Raw genomic sequence first — 19,389 nt, forward strand, 5'->3', positions numbered from 1 at the left:
TAATATCAGGGACAGTCAAGTGAAAACTGAACAGCCGCCACATGGGACCATCGATTGGTTCCAGTCAAGAGTAATCACTACATGCATTAAGAAATTTAGCCAACTGGGAAACGAGACGACCAGTTCCAGTTTCGTAGAATGCGATCGGCCACTGACGGATCCACTACCACACTCATTCTTGCATCCCTTGTCCGACTGAAACCGACATCCACGCATGTTTTTTTCTTTAGGTCAGCGAAAATGTGATAATCACATGGTGAAAGATGCGGGTTGTACGGAGGACGTTGCAGTGTTTCCCAAACAAATCACTGAAGCATAACCTTCGTATGATTGTGGTTCCACGTCCGAGAAATGTTCTTCCATGTGACTGCCCTAGTCCGTGTAGCGGGCGGGCAAGAAATGCAGGCCTCGCCCCTGAAGTATAGTCGAAACGTAGGCGCTATCCATACGATACTATGACAGCTGGACTACCACACTAGACCAGTCCGCTAACAACTAAAGTCGTCACCTAGCAACTGCAAGCACCTGTGACGTGGCACTATGCTTTCCCGTACTGCAGTGGTGACAATATCGGAACACACGAGTAACAGCATTGGGACGACCTGTAGTGCCAACTGTGTGTCATGATGGATGTTCTATTTTCATTTGATGGTCCCATTTTTCAGTCTTTAATTTATTTTTGTATGGCATAATTTTATCTAACTTCGTTTCCACAATTTTTTCGTATTTTTTCCTTTACTTTTCTGGACTTGAATAATTCTAATCTCCAGCCTAACTTTAACTAGGTATTTCATTCCCATACTGGTTTATGACAAGGACACAGTGTCGTTATAAATGTCATTTGCATGTCTTATGTCACTGTGTATGCAAACTCATAGATTTGACATCCTTTACTAAGTCCAAATGTAGCATTGGCTTTCAAATCGCAGCTCGCTTCCTATTCAGTAAGGGAACGCAACAATCGAATTAGTGACCGGTCTAGTTATTTTTAGTAAGTGTATGGGTAAAACCAAAAGTTCATCAACACTCTTCATACGCAATGCTCACAAAGCCGCAGAAATAAGACAGTATCATGAGTCGAAAATATCTAATCGCCATGAATCATAACACTGCCACATCACTGCCACCTTGTGAGCATTGAGTGTGAGGACTGTTGGTCAACGTTTGGTATACATATGTGAATAACTGCGACGGTCTTTAGGTGGAAATACACTCTTCTTGATGGTTTGAGCTGTTCTATAGCTTTTTCCCCCTGTCGCAGAAACGATTTTTAAGAAAAGTCGTTTTTTTCCTGTGGTCTTCTATTGCTCACTACGTGGATAGACATAATGCAGTTACAATAGAAAACACTGCACTCTTCTGTTCCCATTGGAACCACATGTAAGACATAAACCATCCGGATTTAAAAGATCTCCAACTCCTTATGGCAAACAGAACAGAACCGAATGTAGCTGGCTTGTAAAACATTTAACATTGTCTGACACATAGTAGTGTAACGTGTAAAACAAATAACACTCCCTACATTGAACTCCTGAAACAATCCCAGGTAAACCCAAATGTCACATGACATAGTTATGTGAAAAAGTACGAATTTTATTGATGCACAGATCAAATAAACAAGCCGGCATTTCGTGAATATAAACCACTAACACTCACACTAGTAATTTCTCCAACTCGCGCTAAGAGACGCAGTTCTGAGGGAAAGGAGAATTTTACGACAGCAACGCTAGTAATATGTATGCCGAAAAACTTCATAGCGGGATATCTAGCTGACACAATGAGACGCCGGGGCCACTGTGCGGACCGCCGGCGGCAAAAGGCCGCCCTTGTTCCTGCTTTTAACGACGACTCTTCGGAAAGTCTTTCTACACGAACATGGCTGAAGATGGAAGACAAACATCCAGAGAAACCCAATTCAAAACACTGGGGACTTACTGTAGCCACCTGTGTTAAAACTCACATTAAAAAAAAAAGCTGTTTATCTTAGTATTACGTAGCAGAAGTTAAACTCTGCCCTAAGAAAGAAACGATGCCTGTGATAGGCTGCAAAACTTCTAGTGGGTGGTGTTACAACAAGTACGAATGCTCAGATTGGTCACAAAGAAAACGTGTGGCCACCACCTTTGATATAGGCAAATTGTAGAGAGAAAAATTCGCACTTCCTCTTGCATCAAATCGCCGAGTGTTTCAGCAAGGCAATTCGCGCCACGCGACATGATTGAGAGAGTCATTATGTGAACACTTGTTCACAGGTTCGTCTTAGTTCGCAAGGAGTTAAACTGCAAAATCTCCTAGTACTGGGAATCTCACCGACCACTGACAGTTAACGCTTGCTAGTGATTTGAGGGCAACGGTGTACATGTTATTCCAGCCAAATAGTGTATACCATGCCAATTAACTTATCTGGGGAACAACTAGGAGTCTCGGCTTCACCACAGACGCAGGAAACGTATCAGGCTGTAGTTTAACAGTCGAGAGAGATTTAGAATTGATTCTCAGGTTCACATCTCGCGCTGACAGCCGCCACTGCCGTCGACGGTGAAAGTTAAAAATGCACGCTCCCGCTATGCCAGCAAGTGATATTCGATTGACACTCAGAACTGCGGTCGTCTCCGTCTCTACTATTTCTTTCTTTTGTACATTCTACCATGACCTGTAGTTAAGCTATTCACGATTGTCGGCCTTAATTGAAGCAGAAACATGAGAGATCCGATTTAATGAAAAGAATTGATCAGTCACTGTAGAGTATGGCTTTGAGCACTATGTGACTTAACTTCTGAGGTCACCGGTCCCCTAGAACTTAGAACTACTTAAACCTAACTAACCTAAGGACATCACACACATCCATGCCCGAGGCAGGATTCGAACCTGCGACCGTAGCGGTCGCGCGGTTCTAGACTGTAGCGCCTAGAACCGCTGGGCCACTCTGGCCGGCCCACTGTAGAGTACTCTATGTCATAAAGTTATTGAATTGTTTTAAATGTGTACTTCTTGATATGATCCTACTCAAGAGTGGATTTATCTTTACGTAGGAATGGGAATGGGAGGGCTAGGCCAAGTTCCGGGAAATCGAGCAACAGAGGCTCCGACAGAGATAGCGAGTGGCGCGCCTTAGAATAGGCAACTCTCTCAACCCAAATACGCGCCCAAGGTACAGGGTACAAGGTCACGGTTGGGTGCGGAACATTGGAAACAATGTCGACTCTGCAGTGACCATAAACACCGACGTTTCTTGTCTTCCCAAACCTTATTTATGTGGATAAAACTAGAAAAATGTAATCAACCAAGCAACAAGCCCAGAATGCTACAGCTGATGTCCGTAACCTACCTAGTAAACCTGCTTTGGGTAAGGCTATTAAATGCCCAGAATTATTTTACCTTTCAAATATTAACAGACATAGACAAAGGACAACAACAAGATAATCGTTGAAGCAACAAGTAGCAGGTGTTATTGACTACAGTAATACTTAGTCGTCAGACCTGTTGTGATCCAGCATATACATAAATTAAATATATATATATATATATATATATATATATATATATATATATATATATATATATATATTATCTTGGTGATCACGCTAATAATCAGTGGCCAGACCTGCTGCGACCCAACATATACATACATAAAAGGGGCTTACATCTACATCTACATGGATACTCTGCAAATCACATTTAAGTGCCTGGCAGAGGGTTCATCAAACCACCTTCACAATTCTCTTTTATTCCAATCTCGTATAGCGCGCGGAAAGAATGCACACCTATATCTTTCCGTAAGAGCTCTGATTTCCCTTATTTTATCGTGGTGATCGTTCCTCCCTATGTAGGTTGGTGTGAACAAAATATTTTCGCATTCGGAGGAGAAAGTTGATGTTTGGAATTTATTTAGAAGATTCCGTCGCAATGAAAAACGCCTTTCTTTTAATGATTTCCAGCCCAAATCCTGTATCATTTCTGTGACACTCTCTCCCATATTTCGCGATAATACCAAAAGTGCTGATTTTATTTGAACTTTTTCTATGTAGTCCGTCAGTCATATCTGGTAAAGATCCCACACCGCGCATCAGTATTCTAAAACCAGGAAGGCCAAGCGTAGTGTAGACAGTCTCCTTAGTAGGTCTGCTACATTTTCTACGTGTCCTGCCAATAAAACGCAGCCTTTGGTTAACCTTCCCCACAACATTTTCTATGTGTTCTTTCCAATTTAAGTTGTTCGTAATAGTAATACCTAGGTGTTTAGTTGAATTTGCGGCTTTTAGATTAGACTGACTTACCATGTAACCGAAGTTTAATGAGTTCCTTTTAGCACTCATATGGATGACCTCACACTTCTCGTTATTTAGGGTCAACTGCCAACTTTTTGCACCATGTTTTGTAAATCGTTTTGCAGTTTGTTTTGATCTTCTGATGACTCTTTTAGTCGATAAACGACAGCGTCATCTGCTAACAACCGAAGACGGCTGCTCAGATTGTCTCCCATATATATATTAAAAAACTAAAACTATGTAATCAACCAAGTCACAAGCAAAGAGCACAACTGCTAGTGGCTGTAAAACATTTGGTAATAACAGTATTTTCAACTGTACGCCCGCCGGCCGCGGTGGCCGAGCGGTTCTAGGCGCTTCAGTCATGAACCGCGGGACTGCTACAGTCGCAGGTTCGAATCCTGCCACGGGCATGGATGTGTGTGATGTCCTTAGGTTAGTTAGGTTTAAGTAGTTCTAAGTCCTATGGGACTGATGACCTCAGATGTTAAGTCTCATAGTGCTCAGAGCCATTTGAACTGTACGCTCATTGAACACTCTCAAAGGCGTTCTGTCGAAAGGCTCTTCTTATTGCTTGCCGTTAAGCAAATTGTCATTCAACAGTCCACGTTAACAACAATAGGAATATCAACGTCGCTCTGTCGAAAGGTAGTAATCTTGCTAACTGGATTTTATAATCACAGAGCAACGACGTATTTGGTAATAACAGTAATTTCAACTGTACGCTCATTGAACACTCAATGTCGCTCTGTCGAAAGGCTCCTCCTGTTTCTTGCTGTTAAACAAATTGTCATTCAACGGGGAACGTTAACAACTACAGGAAAATTCGGGAAACACTACATGAAAGCCGCGACACGAATCCCCAGGATGCGAACTTGCAGATCAATTTGACAAGATACCATTTAACGCTGAACACACACACGCGACCACGGCCACAGGCAGATTCAAACTCTCAAACGGTGAGCGTCGCTCTACCAGGAGCCAATACAATGCTCTTCGCGAAATGCGGCCGTCCACATGGGCCACCTGCCACGAATTGCCCGTTCAAATGGTTCAAATGGCTCTGAGCACTATGGGACTTATCTGCTGAGGTCATCAGTCCCCTAGAACTTAGAACTACTTAAACCTAACTAACCTAAGGACATCACACACATCCATGCCAGAGGTAGGATTCGAACCTGCGACCGTAGCGGTCACTTGGCCCCAGACTGTAGCGCCTAGAACCGCACGGTCACTCCGGCCGGCGCACTGCCCGTACGCTAGTACGTCCTCTCTCTCCGAAAGCCGCCAGCGATCGCACGCTAAGCACTGTGATCCCCTCTGGTGATGCGCCAGAGGAAGGAGAGCACGGCTCACTTCTTTCTGATTGCTCTTTACTGACCCCCATCCATAAATTGGTTACTTTAATTGTGCATTTTTTCTTAATTGATTTCTTTGACCCTAATTGTATTTAATTTGTTTGTATTTTTTCGACCCCTAGACATGGTCATCAACCATCTTAGTACTAAACAACCTCAGAATAGTTAGGAATTTCGCTTCACAGTTGTGAACACCCCATATCAATATTTTACCATCCTGTACTTATTATAATACGTTATGAAGTCATACTTACAGTGAAAAATGAACCTTAATAACGAAAATCTAAGATTTTCATCTTCTGCTAACGTATAGTTACGCCTGAACCCGTACACTAATTTCTGTTAGCGATAATGTTTACTTTGCAGGGAGTGTAGTGGAACCGATATTGAGATCATTGTCTGATTATATCACTGTCCGTACTGCTGTACTCTTCTGCACTCTGCATTCGTGAGATGGCGTCTTCCTACCTTGCAGGGTGTAGTCTCAACACCAAATTCCTAAAACATTCACAGAGCGTCCTTGCTCAACTGTGATAGGAAGATAGATCAGAACCAGTCTCACACGTGTTAGAGTAGCTTCAAGGATGCGACATTTTATTTCTGTGATGAGCAAAAACAGCTGTAAACTAAAATACTAGTCGCATAGCTGCTGACGTACAGCTAATTTTTATCGCTGGGTACTCTCTGTAGATTATGACATCTATAGATGAATTTGAGAGAGGGAGTGAGGGGTTAAAACCGTATCTCTCCCCTGCGTGGCATGCGTGCCTCCCCACTCCCGTACCCGTCCCGCTGCTCCTCCCCCCCCCCTCCCCCCATTGAGGAGAAAGACAATTCGTTGGAGAATTCAAAGGAAAAGATATGTGCAAGAACCTATGAGGGAATATTCGTTCGAATCTAAGTGGCTAAGGTGATGAATGTTGTTACGCATGCACTTATGTCTCTAAATATCGGTACTTTTCATCGGATATGTCCAGAATAGCACTAACCAGAGTGTTAACAGTATTATAAAGTTAATGACGTGTGTGAGTTCGAACTGTAGCATATTAAGGTTGAAATTTTGATCTAATAAATGGTGTATTTTACTCCTTTTTAGTCCACCTCCATAGCCCAGTGGTCAACGAGAAAGACAATCTTGTGGGGGACACAGGTTCGATTCTTGGTATTGCAAGGGATTTTTGCATGGCGGGGCGCTGGACTGGGATGCACTTAGTCTTCTGATGTGAAATGACGAGCTACATGATTGATAGGTAGCGGCTCCAAGATTGGGACGTCGATAATTGCCAGCGTGCTGACCCCAAGTCCCTCCAAACCACATCCGAAGATGAATGAGGGTAACATGGCGGTCAGTCGACTATCTTGTGAGCTTCAGGGTCTGATGGCAGGGTTTCCTTTTTTCATTTATACTCATTCTTAACTATTGAATTTAAACCTGGCCTATCTTATTTTCTGACAGGATGAAAAATTATTCAATCTGTATCAAGAGGAGACTGTATTTTTACTTGGCACACTGTTTGATCTCTAAATTTTTGCTTGTTGTGTGAATTCTTCATCAACAAATGAATAATTTACGATTGTCTTCAATAAAATTTATGACCATTAAAAACAGAAATTTAACGAAACGGGGTGTAAGCTTACAAGTCCAACAATTCTTCGTCGACCGCCTTGGTCCGTTCTCTGTGTCCTGATCGGTCCATTTTACCGTCAATTTCTGAACAGTACTACACATTTCTTCTAATTACTTTAACGCCTGTTGCAAAACTTGCCTCTCTGCCTTCGTTCAGTCCTTTTGCCACTACATTCTGCTGCATCACGCAGCAGCATCACTGCGGCACGCAGCTCTTTGTTATGAAATACAGGCAGTTAAGAAACACTCACGAGCTCCACAAGCAGTGTTCAGTCTAGAGCTTGTAACGCTTGAAATTTTCACAAGCGACGGATTGTTTCTCGTTTCAGAATTCTCAGTTTAGCATCCTCCTTCGACTCCATAGGTTTGGAACGTCCTCTGTATGTACTGTCTGCAACGAAATTCGCAAGATCCAAAGCCTTTTCATGATTCTAATAAGCAAAGTTTTACTGTCTGTTACACAGCATAATAGGCAAGGAGGCACAGTTCTCTCAACATCCTGTTGACTCGTACGTGTCCCTACTGTGTCTTACAGAACGAGAAAGGGAAATGCCAACACGACCGAAGTTAGGAGTTAACGAAAAACGAATTTTAAGCGAGCACGTTTTGACATTAAGTTTTCTTTTCTCCTGTTATGAAACACTGAAGGAAAATAATCATCTACAATAATCACAGCAAGTAAAAAGAACGTTTCTCATGATGCGCGCTGTTTCGTCTGACATTATGCAGAGTTTGTAAACAGATTTACTAACTGATTTGCAATTTTATATTTCCCGTAGTACATTATACATTTCACGCTGACGCATGCTTTTCTACGTCCTGTCATCTTTGTTTCAGTGAATGGAGACAACAATAAGAATTGAAATTGTAGAGTTGCCACAAGTCGCATTTAACTTCTTCTTTATTTTACACGTTTCACTCGAACAACGGGAGCATCTTCAGAAATTGCGTGGCCGAGGGTCACTAGTTACAAATATCGGGCTGTGTACAGCGCCGCTGTCACATATAAAATGTATACATGATCGTGGCGTTATGCGCATTCCGATATTCGTAACGTTTGCCCCACGACCACGAAATTTCTGAAGATGCTCCCGTTTGTCGAGTGAAACGTGTAAAATAAAGAAAAAGTTACATTCGACTTGTGACAGCTCTACAATTTCCATTTCTACCGGTCGCTGGTCCCTTGCAGGCAGACATCTTCGCTCACTTAATAAGAATTGAATTTCCACATTTCCGACACTTGTAATTCATTACAATCAGTCGGTGGTTACATTACTTGCGATTCTATGAATTAAGTGAGTGGCAACAAACTATTGATAGCAGCTAGTACTTCCAAGTATTGTCGCACAAGATCGAGGAGGTGGACGTTTGATTTGCCTCTTGGGTGCTGGCAAAGATAACTTCAGACAAGGATGAGATGAAACTTGTAAGCACATTTCTTTAGCGGTACTAATTTATTTTCTGTCTATATACAAAGAATTTTAGTTGTACTATCAAGTAAACCTACCCAACGCATAGACATCTTCGATTTTCACTGGCTTTCAATATGTTGTAGTGCAGAGCAAAGGAAGAGACACATATTTTTGTACGTGCCCATACGGGCATTAAGGAGGTGAAAAAAACTGAGTTTAATAATTCTGAATGAATACGGCTGAAACGGTAAGAGATATAATCTTCAAATAAAAGTTCTACAGTTTTTATTGTATGTTACTAAGGTGCACCCAGATTAGTTGGAAAAGTCATTATTTTCGAAATCCCCTCCCCCAGCCCACCCACTATTTGGTTTTCATTTCGTAATAGCAAAATGTATAGCATTGTTAATACCAAATTCAATCAGGAGACCCGAATTTCTCCTGACGTATACAATTTTCAAACAACTTACGGGAATTCAGCCAGTTAATATATACAGCGACTGCCGATATTTCGGCGAGAGCACACCCCGCCAATTACAAAGGCATAAACTGCAACGGAAAGGCGATGTACAGGCAAAATTAACCCCCCCTCCCCCCCCTCCTCCCCCCCCACCCACACACACACACTGGACACTAGTGCCAACAAAGATGACCAAAGTCAGAATTTCGATAGTGAAAGACTACGAAGTAGCAGGTGAGGCAACATTGACTCTGTCCCTCTATTTTTTGACAAGGGAGAGAGCAGGATTCCAAGCAGAGTTTAAGCAAAAACCTCCATTCCTGTTTACAAGGTTGCTCGCTAATTTAATCTCAATAGCCCCTTTAATAACACTGTCCCAATATCTGGACGTGCATGCCAATTTTTCGGTATTGTTATATAACACGGAGTGACCAGTATCCAAACAATGTTCGGCAATAGCAGATCTACTTGGCTGCTGTAATCGAGTGTGCCGTTTATGCTCAGTACATCGGTCCTACACGGTCCTGATAGTCTGACCAATATATGCCATGCCACAGCTTCAAAGAATGCGATATACACCCGCCTTACGCAAACCGAGATCATCCTTAACAAAACCCAAAAGCACTCTAATTTTAGATGTAGATCAGCATCGATTCTGCGATTCATTACGTAAATACGTCTGATAAATTTTTCAAGAGATTTTTGCACGGTCGAAACATACACTCCTGGAAATGGAAAAAAGAACACATTGACACCGGTGTGTCAGACCCACCATACTTGCTCCGGACACTGCGAGAGGGCTGTACAAGCAATGATCACACGCACGGCACAGCGGACACACCAGGAACCGCGGTGTTGGCCGTCGAGTGGCGCTAGCTGCGCAGCATTTGTGCACCGCCGCCGTCAGTGTCAGCCAGTTTGCCGTGGCATACGGAGCTCCATCGCAGTCTTTAACACTGGTAGCATGCCGCGACAGCGTGGACGTGAACCGTATGTGCAGTTGACGGACTTTGAGCGAGGGCGTATAGTGGGCATGCGGGAGGCCGGGTGGACGTACCGCCGAATTGCTCAACACGTGGGGCGTGAGGTCTCCACAGTACATCGATGTTGTCGCCAGTGGTCGGCGGATGGTGCACGTGCCCGTCGACCTGGGACCGGACCGCAGCGACGCACGGATGCACGCCAAGACCGTAGGATCCTACGCAGTGCCGTAGGGGACCGCACCGCCACTTCCCAGCAAATTAGGGACACTGTTGCTCCTGCGGTATCGGCGAGGACCATTCGCAACCGTCTCCATGAAGCTGGGCTACGGTCCCGCACACCGTTAGGCCGTCTTCCGCTCACGCCCCAACATCGTGCAGCCCGCCTCCAGTGGTGTCGCGACAGGCGTGAATGGAGGGACGAATGGAGACGTGTCGTCTTCAGCGATGAGAGTCGCTTCTGCCTTGGTGCCAATGATGGTCGTATGCGTGTTTGGCGCCGTGCAGGTGAGCGCCACAATCAGGACTGCATACGACCGAGGCACACAGGGCCAACACCCGGCATCATGGTGTGGGGAGCGATCTCCTACATTGGCCGTACAACACTGGTGATCGTCGAGGGAACACTGAATAGTGCACGGTACATCCAAACCGTCATCGAACCCATCGTTCTACCATTCCTAGACCGGCAAGGGAACTTGCTGTTCCAACAGGACAATGCACGTCCGCATGTATCCCGTGCCACCCAACGTGCTCTAGAAGGTGTAAGTCAACTACCCTGGCCAGCAAGATCTCCGGATCTGTCCCCCATTGAGCATGTTTGGGACTGGATGAAGCGTCGTCTCATGCGGTCTCCACGTCCAGCACGAACGCTGGTCCAACTGAGGCGCCAGGTGGAAATGGCATGGCAAGCCGTTCCACAGGACTACATCCAGCATCTCTACGATCGTCTCCATGGGAGAATAGCAGCCTGCATTGCTGCGAAAGTTGGATATACACTGTACTAGTGCCGACATCGTGCATGCTCTGTTGCCTGTGTCTATGTGCCTGTGGTTCTGTCAGTGTGATCATGTGATGTATCTGACCCCAGGAATGTGTCAATAAAGTTTCCCCTTCCTGGGACAATGAATTCACGGTGTTCTTATTTCAATTTCCAGGAGTGTACATACATCTAATGGCTGAATGCTGAATCATACCGGTCGTTCTGGCAGTAATCGTTAAAATATTTACCTCTTCTTCATGTTTATCAATGGTGTTAAATTTTTTTTTTTTTTCGTTTTCCCCGGTCGTTGAATCTAAACACAAAACAGATTCTTCATTCGTGTTAGATATATAAACCCATCGAAACTATTTCCATCCAAATTCCGATGTCATTTTACAGGACGTAGAATGGAACACAAGGATATTATCTGCTCTATATGAGTCATTCTCAACTTTCGATCCAATCTTGGGCTTGTTTTTTTCTTTCTGGACTATGAGCAAGGGGGAAATTACATTTCTGCTTGCCGATATAATGAGCTCTATCGTCAAATCATGTGTTCAGACATTCAGGGATTTTCGTAGAATTTCAAATTTTGATGTTCCACTGCTGGATGACATTCATACTGCATGTATTTCCAAATTGAAACCTGAGAATCATACACTGGCCTCTACAGTCAATACAATTTTCGATTTTACTGTCTCCACAAATTCGTAAGCTTTTCGCCTCAATTCTTCTTTATTCAAATGGTTCAAATGGCTCTGAGCACTATGGGACTCAACTTCTGAGGTCATTAGTCCCCTAGAACTTAGAACTACTTAAACCTAACTAACCTAAGGACATCACACACAGCCATGCCCGAGGCAGGATTCGAACCTGCGACCGTAGCGGCCTCGCGGTTCCAGACTGCAGCGCCCAGAACCGCACGGCCACTTCGGCCGGCAGGTAACACAAATACAACACAATATACTTTATATTTCATATCCATTGATAGTGACTGGGCCAAATATCTCACCTAATAAACATCAGACGATAAAACTACAAAGAACGAAACTCGTCTAGCTTGAAGGGGGAAACCAGATGGCGCTATGGTTGGCCGGCTAGATGGCGCTGCCATAGGTCAAAAGGATATCAACAGCGTTTTTTTTAAATAGGATCCCCCATTTTCATTACATATTCGTGTAGTACGTAAAGAAATATGAATGTTTTAGTTGGACCACTTTTTTCGCTTTGTGATAGATGGCGCTGTAGTAGTCACAAACGTATAAGTACGTGGTATGACGTAACATTCCGCCAGTGTGGAAGGTATTTGCTTCGTGATACAATACCCGTGTTAAAATGGACCGTTTACCAATTGTGGAAAACGTCGATATCGTGTTGATGTATGGCTAGTGTGATCAAAATACCCAAAGGGCGTGTGCTATGTATGCTGCTCGGTATCCTGGACGACATCATCCATGTGTCCGGCTATTTACATTATTTAAGGAAACAGGAAGCGTTCAGCCACATATGGAACGTCAACCACGACCTACCACAAATGATAATGCCCAAGTAGGTGTTTTAGCTGCTGTCGCGGCTAATCCGCACATCAGTAGCAGACAAACTGCGCGAGAATCGGGAATCTCAAAAACGTTGGTGCTGAGAATGCTACATCAACATCGATTGCACCTATACCATATTCCTATACACCAGGAATTGCATGGCGACGACTCCGAACGTCGTGTACAGTTCTGCCACTGGGCACAAGAGAAATTACGGGACGATGACAAATTTTTTGCACGCGTTTATTTAGCGACGAAGCGTCGTTAACCAACAGCGGTAACGTAAACCGGCATAGTATGCACTATTGGGCAACGGAAAATCCACGATGGCTGCGACGTGTGGAACATCAGCGACCTTGGCGGGTTAATGTATGGTGAGGCATTATGGGAGGAAGGATAATTGGCCCCTATTTCATCGGTGGCAATCTAAATGGTGCAATGTATGCTGATTTCCTACCGATGTTACTACAAGATGTTTCACTGCTTGACAGAATGGCGATGTACTTCCAACATGATGGATGTCCTGCGCATAGCTCGCGTGTGGTTGAAGCGGTATTGAAGGGCATATTTCATGACAGGTGGATTGGTCGTCGAAGTACCACACCATGGCCCGCACGTTCGCCGGATCTGACGTCCCCGGCTTTCTTTCTGTGGGGAAAGTTGAAGGATATGTGCTATCGTGATCCACCGACAACGCCTGACATGTGTCAGCGCATTGTCAATGCATGTGCGAACATTACGGAAGGCGAACTAATCGCTGTTGAGAGGAATGTCGTTACACGTATCGCCAAATGCATTGAGGTTGACGGACATAATTTTGAGCATTTATTGCATTAATGTGGTATTTACAGTTAATCACGCTGTAACAGCATGCGTTCTCAGAAATGATAAGTTCACAAAGGTACATGTATCACACTGGAACAACCGAAATAAAATGTTCAAACATACCTACTTTTTGTATCTTAATTTAAAATACCTACCTTTTACCAACTGTTTGTCTAAACTTGTGAGCCATATGTTTGTGACTATTACAGCGCCATCTATAACAAAGCGAAAAAAGTGGTCCAACTAAAACATTCATATTCCTTTTCGTACTACACGAATATGTAATAATAATTGGGGGTTCCTATTTAAAAAAAAAACGCAATTGATATCCGTTTGATCTATGGCAGCGCCATCTAGCGGGCCACCCATAGCGCCATCTGGTTTCCCCCTTCAAACTCGAAAAGTTTCGTTCTTTGTAGTGTTTTCGTTTGACGCTTATTTCGTGAGATATTTGGCCCGGTCGCGATCAGTGGACCACCCTATATGTATATATGAAATGATATACACTATGTGATTGAAAGTATCCGGGCAGCTGGCTGAAAATGACTCAAAAGTTCGTGGCGCTCTCCATCGGTAATGATGGAATTCAGTACTGTGTTGGCGCACCCTTAGCCTTGATGACAGCTTCCACTCTCGCAGGCATACGTTCAATCACGTGCTGGAAGGCTTCTTGGAGAACGGCGGTCCATTCTCCACCGAGTGCTGCACTGAGGAAAGGTATGGATGTCGGTCGGTGAGGCCTGGCACGAAGTCGGCGTTCCAAAACATCACAAAGGTGTTCTATAGGATTCAGGTCAGGACTCTGTGCAGGTCAGTCCATTACAAGGATGTTATTGTCGTATAACCACTCCGCCACAGGCCGTGCTTTGTGAACAGGTGCTCGATCGTGTTGAAAGATGCGACCGCCATCACCGAATTGCTCTTCAACAGTGGGAAGCAAGAAGGAGCTTAAAACATCAATATAGGCCTGTGCTGTGATAGTGCCACGCAAAACAACAAGGAGTGCAAGCCACCTCCATGAAAATCACGACCACCCCATAACACCACCGCCTCAGAATTTTACTGTTGGCACTACACACGCTGGCAGATGACGTTCACCGGTCATTCGCCATACCTGCACCCTGCCACCGGATCGCCACATTGTGTACCGTGATTCGTCACTCCACACAACGTTTTTCCACTATTCAATCGTCCAATGTTTACGCTCCTTGCACCAAGGGAGGCGTCGTTTGGCATTTACCGGCGCGATGTGTGGCTTCTGACTGCCGCTCGACTATGAAATCCAAGTTTTCTCACCTCCCGCCGAACTATCATCGTACTTCCAGTGGACCCTGATTCAGCTTTGAATTCCTGTGAGATGGTCTGGATAGATGTCTGACTATTACACATTACGACCTTCTTGAACTGTCGGCGGTCTTTGTCAGTCAACAGAAGAGGTCGGCCAGTACGCATTTGTGCGTTACATGTCCCTTCACGTTTCCAATTTCCACACACCGATGGTCCGACACAGAGGATTATGGGCTACATCAGCGTGTGTAAGCAGCCACGTTTCTCACTTTTGGAACCATCACAATACGTACCACGAAAGAGCTCGTTACCTAACATATGCTGCACTGGTACTCTTACCGGACCTGTACTAGAAGCACTTATTCGTTGGCGGTAGAGACAAGAAGTATCTTACTTTACACACTCTTTACACACTTTACACTATTTCTGACAGGAGCGTGAGGTATCCATCCACAAGATCAGTCAGGTGCTAGGACGGAGTCAACTGATTGACATGGCGAGTCGCTGGCAGTTTTCCTGAAAGTGAGGATTTTATTCCAACTGTCGTATCCACTTATTTTGACACTTGCTGTAGATGTAGCAACTAACGTATAAATTTAAATATAAGACGAATATAAACTGGCAGTCATGAGAAGGATGACAGTTTCCATTATACAGTAGACACATTATTAAATCAATAACCCACCGGACGTCATGTATCTATGTGAAAACAACATTTGTAAACAAAGAAATTAAATGTTACAGTGTTTATTGGTTTCACTAACGTCGCGTCTACAGAGCCTACGTATGAGATGAACGATTTTCTATGTGTTGAAAGGAGATTGACCAACTTAAAACTGGGTCTTGTTTGACATTCCCCTTGAGTAATGCTTTCAACCATAAATGTTGACGAACTATTGCGAACCTTAACAGCCGCAGCTAATTGATTCGAAATCAGCACTTATTAAAACAATTAATGGTAATTGAACGATAGCATATTGAGACTAAAAAATAGGTGACTCTGCTGGAATCAGTAAACACTAGCCACGTGCTTCTGATGTTGGTAGTGACGATGTTGTAGCAGCTCTAGCCAATAGAAGAAAGAATTGCTAATGACAGTGACAGTTTATAACTGGCCGGGTAACAGATAAAGTTTTTGTGTGCTACTTGATGTGGATGTGTCTATATTATGTTGGAAAATTTTATAATTGCTATCAATAAATTAGTTCTGTAAAAAAAGGAACTGCCGACTACAATCATTACTCAAAGGCCATTGGCTGCGTGATTATGACGGATATTTAGTTTCGACCAGGGAAAGAAATGCTCAGCTGTGTGTTAGCTGCAGTACTCCACACATTACACAACGCCTCACCTTGGTTGGTCAATAACTAATTTGCGGTATCTATTCTTCTGTTATAAGAGATAATAGAACGCTCAGCTCTCCCCTCTGGTGTTATCAAGTTGACGAAGACCTGAAGTGACATCTACTGTTAATAATTTGGTGCCCATCATCTAATTCACGGAAATCCAAGTGATGTAAGTACTAGCAGATTGTAATGGCTCAGAAATGTCTAACTAATATGTCGGAACTGAGACATCTCAAGTCTTACTGCTGTCTCCATCCGCTGATATTGTGATGGTGTGTATGTAGAGAAGCATAAAGGAGAGTGAAGAATTTAATACTCTGAGGAAAATACAAAATTGCAAATCAATAAATCCACTTACGAGTTCTACATGATGACGATGACGATGATGTTTGGTTTGTGGGGCGCTCAACAGCATGGTTATCAGCGCCAGTACAATTTTCCAAACTTTTCACTGTATAATATCGCCCTTTCCTGAGTGATGATGAAATGATGAGCACAACACAAACACTCAGTCCCCAGGAGGAGAAAATCCCGAGCCGGCCAGGAATCGAGACCAGGACCCTTTGATCCAGAGGCAGCAATTCTAACAACTAGACCATAGTTCTACATCATGTTATACGAAAAGAAACAGAGCAAATCATGTTGAACGTTGATACTGCTGACTGTGATTATCGTAGATGACTATTTTCCATCCGAGTTTTATGGTAGAAGAAAATTGACCATTTTGTTAAACAGTGTGTTGGTAGCAGTGTGTCTTGCTTGTTGTCCTGTCCAATAGATAGTAAATCTTCACAGTTCATCTGATGAAAAGGTGACGGGTCTCGCGATTCCTGTCCTGGACTGCATATCTAGATGTCATTGCACGTCACATATCATTTAACAACTCCTCCAAAAACTGTTGGTTGCCAAGTGGGAATCAACACCCATAACACTCCACTGTTCTGTGCTAGGATTAATAAAGGCACAGCGAAGAATTACATACACATGTGTTGCCAAACAGCAACGCTAACAAGTGCATGAACCAAATCAGTACAGCAATGCATATGACCACATGCTGTCTAAAATCTACATCAACTTACTGGCTCCAAACACTTGCAGGTGCACCATCCAACACAATGTGCAGGAGTGTACAATTAAAGGGCTTCCAGATGATGTTGACTGGACTGAGAAGTAATATTTAACACTAGCCTTTCTCAGTGGCTCCACCTGTTTAGGCATTCAACACCTATGTTGAACACATCTCATCTTCCTCCTCTCTGTGTCCACCTCTTCCTTCCTATATCTGTCCACCTCATCCCTTTACCTCTGTCTATCTCCTCCACCCCACGCTGTCTGTCTCTTCATCTCTTCTTCTCCCCCCCCCCCCTCTTTCTTTGTCCATTTCCTCCACCCCTTTCTCTGACCTTATATTCTCTTCCTGCCTCTGACCATATCCGTTTCCCCCCTCTCCATTTTCACCTCCACCTCCCCCTCTTCCTCTTCCACCAGTCCACCACCCCTCTACCCCCGTCCCCTACCAGCATCAAGCATTTCCCTCTCGCCCCACCATCTGACTATTTCCTCCTCCCCCTCACTCTGTCCTTCCTCTACCCATCTCGACCTGTCACAGTCAAGTTCATCGGCATGTGTGGCCCCTACAATACAGTTCAGTAAGGTAGGCTTATAGTACTCCACAACATGCCTGTCATGCAGATCAGGCTATGCTTCTGAGGCTTGAAAATCATTGTTTGCTCCTGACAACAGGCTGTCATGCAAAGCAAGCCAATAATGTAGGTCGATACTACTCCAACACAACGTGCCTGTCATGCAAGGCATTCTATGTGTAGGGGCCTAGAAAACCGTTTCTTGCCACTGACAAGCAGGCTGCTCTGCAAAGCAGGTTGATTTCACAGGCGGATACTGTTCCCATACACCATACCTATAGCGCAGGGCAATCTGCACACCAAGGGCTAGAAAAACATGTTTTTTCCGTATCTCCGCTTCTATTGGAGCTAGGAGGCCATAAACCCCACAGTCTGATACCTGTGAGGCCCACTGTTCCTGTACCATATTTGACTGAAATCGATACATGGGTTTGGGAGGAGATCTTGGACATACGCACATACACTGTGATTTATGTATATAACAGATTATAAATTTCAGGTGGCGTACTTTGTTGATAACTGGTCTACTAAAATGAGTAGATAGATTAAGCCCTGATTTATTGATGCTATGCCTTGTTATTTGAATGTTTATGATGCAATAATCAATTTTATAATGCAATATGACCTTAAATAGTAAGAAAAGAAGCAATCACAACAGAACATACTTACAATAAACAGTGCAACTTGTGATTGGCAGCCATAGCATATATGACTGAACACCAGACAATGAGAAAATCATTCAGAAAATCCTATGAAAAGTATTAAGTGTGTGTTCAGCTTGTAGGCAGACACTGTGCAATGATATGATTCCTTGTGAATGTAATCACAACATGTTAAACCAATATGGTCTAACACTGAAAATATTTCACCAAAGCTATTGAATAATGATAGTTCAAGGACAAAATCTATATGTGCTATTGCAAAAGTTAAAGACATTGCTATCGTGTCCTGTGAAAGCTATTTCGTGTTTGCATAAGTACCTACACTGTAAAAGTCTTCCGCAGCAATATGCACTCCAAGAACAGCATCTAGACTTATATTCTCAGTTTGAAAACCAGCGATGCAATAGAATAAGGTATTTATAACTAATGACGTGGGAAAGCTGTATACGATTGTACTATTTCATCCTCTGTACTAAGGCTAACTACTGTTTAGACAAAGAGGGATTTTGCTAACAGGTTTGCTCAATATGGCGTCATAAGAAGATTGCATTAAAAAATATCGTACAAAAATTAAGTAAATGATTTTGGAGCATAGGTAGGGATGACAATAATACTGAAATGATACTCTGTATTAACTTCAAAATGACAAAACAAGATCATACACTACCTATGAGTCGCAATACACGTGAACATATATCGTATTCCTGGAAATCACGGAAATGTGTGCTTTCCATACAAATCTACCACTGAATAGTATTAAATGCAGGACAGTATGACAAAATTGTGTGCATAATGCATCGGACTGAGTAACTACGAGACGATCCCGTGATCAGCTTCTAACGTACGAGCCGCGCGGGATTAGCCGAGCGGTCTTAGGCGCTGCAGTCATGGACTGTGCGGCTGGTCCCGGCGGAGGTTCGAGTCCTCCCTCAGGCATGGGTGTGTGTGTTTGTCCTTAGGATAATTTAGGTTAAGTAGCGTGTAGACTGATGACCTTGGCA

The sequence above is a fragment of the Schistocerca serialis genome, chromosome 6 (assembly GCF_023864345.2).
Source record: "Schistocerca serialis cubense isolate TAMUIC-IGC-003099 chromosome 6, iqSchSeri2.2, whole genome shotgun sequence".
In the NCBI taxonomy this organism is placed as follows: Eukaryota; Metazoa; Arthropoda; class Insecta; order Orthoptera; family Acrididae; genus Schistocerca; species Schistocerca serialis.